Below are 12,215 nucleotides of genomic sequence, written 5' to 3' on the forward strand. Positions count from 1 at the left end.
CCATGTTATGTGCTAGGGATACAAAGAAAGGGAAACCAAAAACCCGTCCCTCCTCTCAAGGAGCTTACAGTCTAATAGGGGAGATAGGATGCACATGAGTATGTACAAACAAGTTCTAAACAGGATAGATTGGAGAGCATCGTCGGAGGAAAGGCATGGACATTAAAGGGAATTGGGGAAGACTGTTGGCAGAGGGTGGAATTTTAGCTGGGACTTGATTGAAGCCAGAGAAGTCAGGAGATGGAGATGAAGATTGAGAGTATCCCATGAACAAGGGGCAGCCAGGGAAAATGCCCAGAGTCTGGAGACGGACAGCAAGAAAACCAATGTCCCTAGACTGAAGAGTGTGTAAGGCATTGTATCAGACATTGGGACTCTTCAGTGTGAAGATGCAGGTTGTCACCCAGCTGGATGATTCTTGCTTTCAAAGAGCTTACCCTTTACTTGGAAATCCTCTCCAATGCTTTGAAACCTAAAGTGCAGTCCATTTGTTGCCTGCCATAGTTGGACTCAGTGCTGCAGGAAAGGAAGGAAATGAGGTAGAAAGGAAAGAAGGAAGGAAGGAAGAAAAAAGGCAGGAAAAAGAAAGGTAGGAAGGAAAGAAAGAAGGAAGCAAAAAAGGGAAAAAGGAGGAACACAAAGAAAATAGGAAGGAAAGAAGGAAGAAATAAAGTCAGGAAGAAAGGTAGGAATGAAAGAGAAAGAAGGAAAGACAGAATGATGAAAGAAAACAAAGAAAAAGGTAGGAAAGAAGGAAGAAAGAAGGAAAGAAAAAGGGAGAAAAAGAAGGTAGGAAGGACAGTAACAAGGAAGAAAATAAGGAAGGAGGGAAGCAGAGGGCTCCAGAAGTAAAAGAAGATACCCAGACATCCTTTGCTGTGGTCAGTAATACTGAACAGACATAAACTAGGCAACCCACACCATTTGTCAGGGCTTCAAGCTAAAGCAGGGCAGTGACATATTCAGAGCCCAGGAATAGGCTAGTGGGGATCTGTCTCAATCCTCTGGCCCAGGGAAACCACACCCCCAGTACCATGCTGGCCTCTGGATATCAGAGTTTAAAGAGGATACTGATAAGCTAGAGGGCATCCAGGGAGGATGCTGGGACTTGAGATGTACCATATGAGGATCTGTCAACAGAGATGAGGGCAGTTGTGACAGCTCTCTTCAAGGATTTGAAGGTCTCATAGATAGCTTGGTTCAGTTTGGCCCAAGAATCAGGAGCCCAGCAATTGGTAAAAGCTGTAGCAAGCAAAGTGTAAGATAGGGGGGCAGCTAGGTGGTGCAGTGGATAGAGTACTGGCCCTGGATTCAGGAGGGCCTGAGTTCAAATCTAGAATCAGAACTTGACACTTACTAGCTGTGTGACCCTGGGCAAGTCACTTAACCCTCATTGCCCTGAAAACCAAACCAAGAAAAGAAAAAAGAAGCGTAAGATAGGCTTTTCAAGGACAACAGAATGGACTGCCTGATGAGGTAGTGAGCTCTTCCTCACTGGAGGTGTTCAAGTGAAGCTTGAATGGATGACTATATGCTGGGGATATCATGGATTGGATTTGACAGCTGTTGGAGTTTGTTCCAACCCTGAGAATCTGAATTTTGTGGATATACACACATACACACATATATCTGTATTTATATCTATATATCTCAGGTACCCTACTAAACTGGAAAGTGCAGAGGCTTGGGGTTAATTTTCTTTGCCTCCCCCATGGCATCTAGAGCAGTATCTTATCTATAGTAGTCATTCAATCAAAATCAGAAAGTCAATAAACATTTATTAAGGGCCTACTATGTGTTAGGCACTGTGCCAAGAGCTGGATATTAGTTGAATGAATGCTTATATCAATAGATGATACCTGAGTACTGAAGTCTCCATTTCATGTCTAGTATAATGAGAGAATCGATGAGATTTTAATGAACTTCTAGTTAAATATACTTTATTTATATTTATATACAATTAAATACCCATATGACAAGAATGAGGGAAGGGAAGATTCAGGAAGGTACAAAAAAGAGAAAGAGAAACACTTGATTCTGATTTTACATAAGCAAGAATAATACCAGCCCTACCTCATGTTCATGAAGAACCTAGTTGTATAATGAGGATTCCACCTGTAAAGATCTCCCATACTGTTCATATTTATTTGGGATGGCAGCTTTGATTCTGTGCAATGGGCTTGGCTTCCATCCTTCTGCATTCCCACATCTCTCCCATAAGCAGAGCAACCTTTGAAAGACAATGAGCATTTCATATCGAGGAAATATTTATTGGGGGCATGATAGAAAGTTGAATGAAGAGACAAAGAAAATGAGGAGGGGCAGTGGCGGGGGAGGAGATAAAGAGAGACAGAGACAGAGAGATAGATGAGAAGGGGAGATGAAAAAGTAATGGGGGAGAGAGCTCTAGTAATTGTGATAACTACTTGCTTAAGTGAGAAGCTGTAAGGGTAGGGCTAGGCAATAAACATTTATTAAGCACTTACTATGTACACTCTAGGGATGCAAACAGGAGCAAAGAGAGTTCTGCCTTCAAGGAGCTTAGTTCTAAAGAGGGAAGATAATAGATAAAAGATAGCTGAAAAAGGAGGTGGAGAAGGTGGTTAAGTCCAGAAAGTCAGAAACACAATCAGGGAGAATGGAGCATGACCAGCCTGGGCCAATGCCCAAAATGAGGAGAAGTGGAAGGGGATGGGATGGCAGAAGGAAGTTGGAGAATGAACAGGAAGGTGGGAAAGTCTGGAGAGTCAAAAGCACAACTGAGGGAGGGTCTGGGCTTGCATTCAGATCCCACATTTGGCAATTTCTAATTCCACCATGACAGGCCAGACTCAGTTTCCTCATCTATAAAATGGGAGTGATAATAATACCCCTAAGTGCCTGCTTCACAGGGCTCTTGTGAGGTCTGACCATGATCCATCCCTACTCAATAAACACCAGTGGCTCCCTATTACCTTTAGGATGAAGTACAAACTCCTATGTTTTCCATTTAAAGCTCTTCACAACCAGACTCCAATCTACTTCCAGCTTTATCCCTCATACCTTCATACTCTCCATTGTTTAGACCAACTGGCCTGTTAGCGATTCCCCATCTGTGACATTCCATCTCCATCACCTCTATCCCCTCCAAGCCTGGAATGTTTTCCCTTCTCACATTGGCCTTTTAGCTTCCTTCAAACTCAGCTCAAATGCTATCTTTGACATGAAGCCATTCTTGAATCCCAACCCCCCCTCCTCCCCCACAAATTACCTTGCAGCTGTCTTGATTATATTTTGTATATATTCCTACATGTACTTATTGTAACCCTAACTAGACTGTATGCTCCCTGAGGGCAGGAGCTTACTTTTTCCCTTTTTTTTTTTTGGCAGGGCAATGGGGGTTAAGTGACTTCCCCAGGGTCACACAGCTAGTAAGTGTCAAGTGTCTGAGACTGGGTTTGAACTCAGTTCTATCCACTGTGCCACCTAGCTGCCCCAGGAACTTTCTTTTGAATCTTCAATCCCTCAGTTGGTTGGTTTATTATGCACACAAAGCATACTATAAATGCCAGTTATTATTACATAGCTAAAATGCAATCTGGGTCTGGCTCTGGAGTTGATTCATGGAGCTTCTCCTTATCCCCTTTTCATGGATAAGGGAGAGTAAAGAACAAATGTGTTTGATGTAGTTGAGCCTTCCAGAGGGCAAACGAGCAATTTCCTGAAATTGGCTCTCTTGGGTTGTTTGACACCTTGGCACTTTCTCTGGCTCCCTCAGAATTCTCCATTGTGTTGCCTGGCCTCAGGAGGATGTTCTTACCTGCTTCATGGAGCAGATCCAACGCTGGCTTTGGATCCCAGGCTGGGGCATAATGATGCCATCCAAGCTGATCACTCCTTTCGGTTGTACAAATCTCCAGGGAAGAAGGTTCCTTAGTCCAACTTGGTGGCCTGTTCTACGGTTGAATTACGTTCACTTTCGAGAAATTCTTCCTTAGGTGAATTTTTCATTTCGGAGCAGTTTCAATATGACCCGGGGCTCCAGCCTTGGACCTTCGTTTTGAATTTGGGATCTGGTCGTTGAAGTCCCGGTAGAAAGGAGACAACATCGGTTTATGTTGAGGCTACTTGGTATCAGAATGGGTAATGGCCTCCTCCAATGAAGACATCATTGCAGTGGTATTTCCTAATTCCTCGTTAATTCCGGTGGCATTTGCTGCAATAACTTTGTCCACAATGAACTCGTTTGGTATTAGCGTAATGTAATATGCCGTTTCATAGGAATCCCGCTTGTAATTTAGCATTCATTAATGTCCACTTATGGTAAAGTGTTACTGAAAACACTTTATTGTCTGCAAATTGCCAAAGTGATTTTCTAGCTCCTTAAAAACAAACTAACAAACAAAACAAACAAGCAAACCCATGTGCGCGTAGACACATGCGCATGGTGGTGTTTAGAGAGCACCAGCAAGCCTGGAAAGTGCTTGTAAATACAAATTTCATGGACGGTCCTCGATACTGGACCAAGTTTGGATGGGCCAACGAGGCGAACTTGGGGAAGGTCGTAGGCTTCTTGCAAGAGACTTTCTAAGCACCTCGATCCTTTGCGCCTGCGAAGCCTTACCAAGCTCTGTTCACTCGACTGTCCTTCCAGCACCCCCTCTTTCTCCGTGACGCGAGTACTTCATTCTTCCACCTGGGAGAAGACCAGTTCTATACGCTGGCGGGTTTCGGATTTCCATCAGCTTCTGCCGCCAGCCCCCGCGCAGGGCAGGTGGGTTTTCCTTGAAGCCAATCCTGAACACCAACTGAACTGAGGTTATTTGAACCCATTCTACTTATGAGCTAAAATTTTCTCACAACAGTTTTCAGCTGGATTTAAGAGTCAAGGCCGAGTCAAGTCAGCGTGGCGGGGGCGATGCATTAATCTCCGGTGTCAGTGTCTTTCTAAGCCGCTTTATCCCCCCTCCTTCTCTTTGACATACCATTCATTTCTATGCAATAAGATTTTACTTTGCTCCATGCCAGCACATTGATAAATGCATCATAAAGGAATTTTTTAAAAAGGTTATTTCTGCACTAAGGGAAAGAAAAAAAAAGCCACCCAATCCCCAACCCCTCCCACCAACCCCGTCCCCGACTTCTTTTTATCCTTTCGATACCATTTTCTCTGTGATGTAACTGAGTGATTTTGCAGCAGAAAGCTCCAAAAATTAAACCTGAACTTTCCAAATAGCTTCTTAATAACCGTTGCCCAAATCAATGGGGCTCCATGCATATTTTGACACAGTTTAAATGGGTTTGTATCCTCACCACTGAGATCTGGTGATTTAGCCTGTCAGCCTGCAAATGTGGAAATATCACCTCTCACTGAGCAAAGTCCAATATCTCATTAGAAATGAAAATAGAAAAGAAGGGGAGCACAAACGCTGTCAGTGGCAGTGAGCAAAGAAATTAAACCTCCGGAGGCCTGTATATCTTATACAAAAGATTATGCACTGCCAGGCTGTATAAATCACGCGAGGGCTCTGGGGCTGCAATGGGCTAGAAAATAAAAAACCATAAAAATGTCATATTGAAATACAGTCACTGAGAATTCTTTTATGATGAGTCTAAATTCGCCTGACATTCTCGCAAATCCAGGGGCCGACTCTGATTGTTTATATCCAGTCTTTCTCCGTCAGTCACGAAGTCCTAGTTTCCACAGCAAATTATTCTAAACAGGGCTTATTATCAAGGCATAAAAAAGTTAAAACACAGATGGCTGGAGAGTTCCTGTTTAATTTAAATGCCCCGTGGCCCACATCAGTGCAGAAGCTGTCTGGGCTGAGATTTACTATCAATAAATTGGGCTGCCCTTATTAGATCGCTGGGTTAGAAGGTGCTGCCTGGGCGGATGGCGGAGGGAGAGAATTAACGCCAAGAGATGCATGGCTGTGTCCCCCCGGCACGGGTGAAATATGGTCCCTGGCAACCTGTACATAAGCAGGTATGACTGTCAATACCTATGCCAAGATGAACTGGTACTTCCAGGCCAGGAGCAAGGGAGCCTCGGACAGGAGAACTGATTAGATAGCTCGGCTAAATGAGCAATGATTTTTTCCCACCCGAACCCCAGTTTTTAAAGTGACTTCTTTTTTTTTTTTTTAGGTGTCTCCAGCACAGTCTTGCACCCACAGCATTGGGGAAAGGCAGAGAGATCACAGTGTTACAAGCTCTTCTATTGGATAACGCTAGTTGGTAAAGATGCGGATGATGAGATCTCTCGTTCTCCTCCAGGATGAGAGTTTGAGATCAGTCTGTCAGGGCTGGTTGTGTGGCCTTCTAATCTAAGGGCAGGTGGGCACCATTTGAGGGTCTGTGCTCTGGGGGGGGGTTCACTTAACTTGGCATAAGAAGGAGAAGAGACCTCGTCCTTGAGGAGGTCAGAGCCTCCCACAGTCTAGGTGGTCTCAGCTGATGGGGAGAGTTGAGGAGAAAATTCCATGGTTGTCAACAGCTGCTGCTTAATGGTCTGCTTGTTTCCATAGAAAGGCAGAGTGTGAGCTGAGTGAGAGCTGGCCTCACTCTTATGGAAATATGTTCTGCATGACTTCACATGGATATTCGATATCATATCACTTGCCTTCTCAAGGGAGGGAGAGAATTTTTTTTTGGGGGGGCAATGAGGGTTAAGTGACTTGCCCAGGGTCACACAGTTACTGTGTCAAGTGTCTGAGGCTGGATTTGAACTCAGGTCCTCCTGAATCCAGGACCAGTGCTTTATCCACTGCACCACCTAGCTGCCCGAGGGAGACAATTTAAAATTCAAAAATGTTTTTTAAAATGAATATCAAAAATTTAAAAAATGTAATTGGGAAATATTTAGTGAAATAATTTTATTTTAAAAGGAGAGAACCGACCTTAAAGCTAGGAAGACCCAGGTTCAAGTCTCACCTCTGACACATATTATCTGTGTGATCCTGGGCAAATCATATCACTTCATCTCTTAGTGTTCTAGGTAATTCCAGGGATGTACTGGAGCCAACTCAGGAGAGGCCATTGTTAAATGTTCAGTGTGGGTAATTGTTAAATGTTTAGTGTGAGCATTTACATCTTAAAACCAGCAAATACTACAAAGCAGGGCTTGATATATTGTTTTGCTGATTGTCTAGACTTAAGAAAGTAATGATGGAGAAAATGTTAAGAAAGTAGAGGAAAGTTAAAAGGATGTCCTGAGTATGTTTCTCCTCTGGAGAGCTGGTTGTTAAACATATGTCAGCACACTATTAACTACATGTCACCAAGAAGGTAACTGACATAAGTAAACAACAAGCATTAATTAAGGTCTTATTCATTGCCAGTCACCGTGTTAAACACTGGGGATGTAAAGAAATGGTCTTGGCCTCAAAGAGCTCATATTCTTTTTTTTTTTTTAAGTGAGGCAATTGGGGTTAAGTGACTTGCCCAGGGTCACACAGCTAGTAAGTGTTAAGTGTCTGAGGCTGGATTTGAACTCAGGTACTCCTGACTTCAGGGCCGATGTTCTATCCACTGCACCACCCAACTGCCCCAAAGAGCTCATATTCTAATGGGGAGGCAACATGTAAGCAGATATGTACAAACAATAAGAATAAGAATAACTAACATTTATATAGCACCTACTCTATCTGTACATTTATATAGAACCTACTATTTAGTCCTAGGTGTTGTGTTAGAGCTTTATAATCATTTTGTCTTCACAACAACACTGGGAGTTAGGGACCATTATTGTTGTTCAGTCTTTCTAGTCATGTCCAACTCTTTATGACCCTATTTGGGATTTACCTGGCAAAGATAGTGGAGTGGTTGGCCATTTACTTTTCCAGCTTATTTTATAGGTGAGGAAACTGAGGCAAACAAGGTCAAGCCACTTGCTCACAGCCACATAGCTGAGTGTCTGAGGTCAGATGAACTCATGAAGATGAGTTCCTGATTCAAAGTTCATTGTGCCACCTAGTTGCCCAAGGGACTATTATTATTGTCATTTTTCAGATGAGGAAACTGAGGCAAGAAGGGGTTAAGTGACTTCCCCAGGGCCACTAGTATATACAGTGTAAGTTGGAGCTAATGAACAGAAGGGAGGCACTACCAATGAGGGAACCAGGAAAAGCTTCCTGCAGAAGTTAGGATTTTAGCTCAGACCTTAGTTGAAACAGGACTTTCCTCTTCTGGGTCCAGTCTCTGTTCCCATCCTGTTTCTTGTTTCTACTTTACCAGTCAGAGGAGAGACCACAGGCAGGTTGGAACCACACCGTCTTATTAATTAGAGGCAACCAGGTGTTCACCTGTCTATACCTGCCAGTCTGACTGACCACAGAGGACTTTTCTAACTGAAAAGGTATCAGTTTAATTCAATTCAACCCATATTTATTGGGCTCTCTTATGGGCCCCTTGTCAGATGATAGATTGTTGTTGTTTGTCCTTCATTCTTGAAGAGGACAATGACATCAAGGTGATGTCATGACTTGTAGTGAATTAGATATAAGTGAGGGAGGGCTGTGCAAGGTCACCAACTTCACTCTTTCCTCCAGAGACACCTGGGTCCAGTGGCCAGATAGACACCAGGATGACTGGAGATGGCCCTGGATGTTTAAGGCCATTGGGGTTAAGTGACTTGCCCAGGGTCACACAGTAGGTATCTGAGCTGAGATTTGAACTCAGGTCCTCCCAACCTCAGGGCTAGAGCTCTATCCACTGAGCCACCTAGCTGACCTATCCAGGCAATAGAGATACACAAACAAAATACAAGACAGGCCCTGCCCTCGAGGAGCTTTTGTTCCACTGGGAAGACAGTGTGAACACAGAGTGCTTTTATACAGTGTTGAGTAAACCAAGGCAGGAGGTATCCTTGGATGTGAGAGCAGAGGAGGAGGACCTGGAAGAGGGAGAGGCAGAAGGGACCTTGGTCAGCATCAAGTTCAACACCTTAGCATTTGGGTTACAAAAACAAAAATGAGCAATTTGTGACCCCAAGGAGCCTTCTGTTGGGGAGACAATGAGTACATATATGGGCAGACATATGCAAAATAAAGATAAGGAAAGTTTTTTGAGGAAGGTGCTAGCACCTGGTGGGGGAAGAGGGATCAGAAAGGGTCTCCCATAGAAGGTGATGTTTGAGTTGAGTTTCTAGGGAAATCTGGGATTCACAGAGGCCAGAATTGAAGAAGGACACCATTTTGGCCCTGGGGGCCAGCCATAGAAAGCCATGCAGATAGAGTGGAATATGTGAGGAACTGCAGGAAGGCTGGTTTGGTTGGTGTGTATGAAGGAGAACATGGACATTTTAAGTGCCTTTGATTATTTGGGAGAGAACCTACTAAATCCCACAATGCTTTGGTTTCCTTGGTTTTTCTTTTTTTTTTTTTGCGGATTATTTCTCTCAGTTGGTTCCTATGTGATGGAAAAATCACCCCAACTTCCTTGTGTCTGTGACTTCTCAATGCCTTTCTAGCATTAATGTTCTCTAATTTGATAATTCTCTGAATGACCCAAAAGAAGTTTCACCCTGAAGCTGACTATGGCTCTGCCTTATTTTAAGAAAATGGGACAACTGAAATTCCGAATTTACAAAACTCACAAACTAGTCAGGTATGGCTAATGTTACCAAAAGATCCTTCACTTTGACCAAAATGTCCACTGGGCACTCCTTTAAGTGTGGAGCCCCCCCCAACATCTCCAAAAGAATTCTGAGCACCCCTGGCTTTTCAGGAGCCCACCTATTGGGAAAAGAAGTGCCTCCACGAAGCTGCTGTCCCTCGGAAGCCAGCTCCCCTCACAGCAATTATCCAAGGTCAAATCCAGTTACTGCAGACTTCCAAGAGGTGTCCAGATGATTTTGTTGTGTGTGGATTTTTGTCATATTCAATCTGGCTTGAAGGCAGCGGGCCATCGGTTAGAGGTTTGGGAGTTTTTCTTCTGGTAACTCTATTTCTAGGGTGACAGATTGAGTTGTTCCTCCAACAGGCATGTAGCTGGGAAACACTCAGTATTCAAGCAAAGCTGGGATGCCCTACCCCAAAATACTGTTAATGACAGTACCCATTTATAGGCCAACTGAATGTTCTTTAAGGACATAATGTCCATTATCTCATTTCATCTTCACAACAGCCCCATGAAGTGGGTGGTTGAAGGATGGTTATCCCCATTTTGAAGATAGGTAAACTGATGCTCAGAGAGTTGAAAGTAGAATGGCACCAACTCAGCCGGACATCCCATAGGGGCTTGCTGGCCTTGATATATTCTCAGACATGCAGAGGACTTTCTCAGCTTAGACTGGTGGGTTTGTACCAAGAGAATCAAAGCAGTCTGCTTATTTCCACATACAAAAGAATCTGAGCCCCAAGGTTCAGTGGTTGTTTAGATGAGTCTGAAGGCCTGGGCAGAGCAGAGCAAGTCTTTGATTATGGACCAGAGGCTGGAACCCAAGGTGGACTGAACTGCCTGAGTTGTAGGCTCATTAAACAAGTCATCAAATGGTATTGGAGTAAGTCAGCTGAGCAGGAGCCACATCTCTTGTAAATCCTGAAGCAAAATAGAGCAACCTTTTTGGGGGTAGGGGGCATATATCACTTATTAGAGATGCAGCCTGTCATAACAGGATAGCATTCTGGCCCTGCAGACAAAGGGTCCTGGGTTCAAATCTTGCCTGTGACACAATAGATGTTTGACCCTGGGAAAGGCACTTAACCAACCTCTCTGTGCTTAAGATAAAGGATGCTACATAGAATCAGGGGCCACGAAACCCTACACTTCATATTGGCTTAGAAAACCACATATTAACATTGTGTTGTATTTTCATTTATTTTGTGAATGATTTCCCAATTTCATTTTAATCTCATTCTGCTGCACTTGAAACATTAAGGGTGGTGTCTCTGCCAACTCTGAAGCTAAGATGAAGACCTAGCTGGGGGGAAGGGGCCTGAGAGGGCACTCCCCTGATTCCTTTGCTCCCCCATCAAGCTCCCTCCAGCATCATTTTTTTACCTTGTGACTCTGCTAATATTGTCATAAGGACGTGCATCCCCACTTCACTTCGACAAATACTGATTAAGACCTGAGTTCAAATTCTGCTTTAGACACCCAGCTAGCCTGGGACTCTGGACCAATACTACTTGTGGTGCCTACTTGTAGTATGCCTCTGATGGCAAAAATTAAAGGGGTCCCCTCTGCCCAGGAAAGAGCAGAATGCATAGGTTGCCCCCTTTCCCAGGGCTCTTGACTTTTGGATAATGACTTAAAGCTCACCTAACCCCACAGGTGTTCCTCATTAACAAACTGGACATTGCTCAGTTTAACCCAAAGTAGAAGCAGGTAAACCAGCAAATAATCCAAGAGACGGCGCACACCAGGCATTAGTTGTCTTCTTGTTGCTAACACTCTTCTTGAGAAGTGTCAGTGGGAATTTTTACTTTTGTGCTGGGGTCCCCCCCCCCCATCTATTCTCCTTACTTGTAATAGAGAGGAAGCTTAGCTTATCCTACAGGGTGCTAGATTTAGAGTCAGGAGGAAACGAGTCCAAATCCTCCCAGTTCTCTCCCTTGGCCTTTCTCAGCCTTCATTTTTCTCATCTGTAAAATGGGAAGATGAGTAGTGCCAACTTCACAGGAATGTTGTGAACTCACCCCAGATGAGACAATGAATGTCAAATGTTTTTTAAACCATAGTGGTTTATATACATGACGGTGTAATAGGTTGAAGGGAAACGGTTGCCGACTGACTGACTGCTTCTGCTTTGGAATATGGAATGGAGAATAGAAAGCCTGCCCATGGATTCCTGGTATTGTTTCTAAGATCTCTGTACCCATGGAACCCTGGGGCAGAGGTCAACTTGGAGAAACAGGAATGGTGCCTTCATCTCCATGCGCTACTCCCAGAGAGGAAATAAAAAGAGAGAAGAGAGGAAGGAGAAGATGTTTGGAGCCATAGACCCGCCGTGTCACAGCAGAAATGTAATGCATGCTGAAAATTAAGCGTTTTCTTTCCTGCGTCCAATGCTGATCAGAATCCAGACGAGCCCAAGGCAGCTCTCAGCCGCCGTCTGCCTCGGATGGCACTGATTCTGCCTGACTGTTCACACTGATAGAATTAGAAAATTCACCTCTAAAAAGAAGAAAAGAAAATATTTCTCATTTTTCACTCAGTCGTTTCTGGGGATAGAAAACTTGAGTTTTCTCAGCCAAATATTTGGTTTTGTAAACCGGGGCTAAGGTTCCTAT

This window comes from Dromiciops gliroides, chromosome 5, assembly GCF_019393635.1.
Source record: "Dromiciops gliroides isolate mDroGli1 chromosome 5, mDroGli1.pri, whole genome shotgun sequence".
NCBI classification, from domain to species: domain Eukaryota; kingdom Metazoa; phylum Chordata; class Mammalia; order Microbiotheria; family Microbiotheriidae; genus Dromiciops; species Dromiciops gliroides.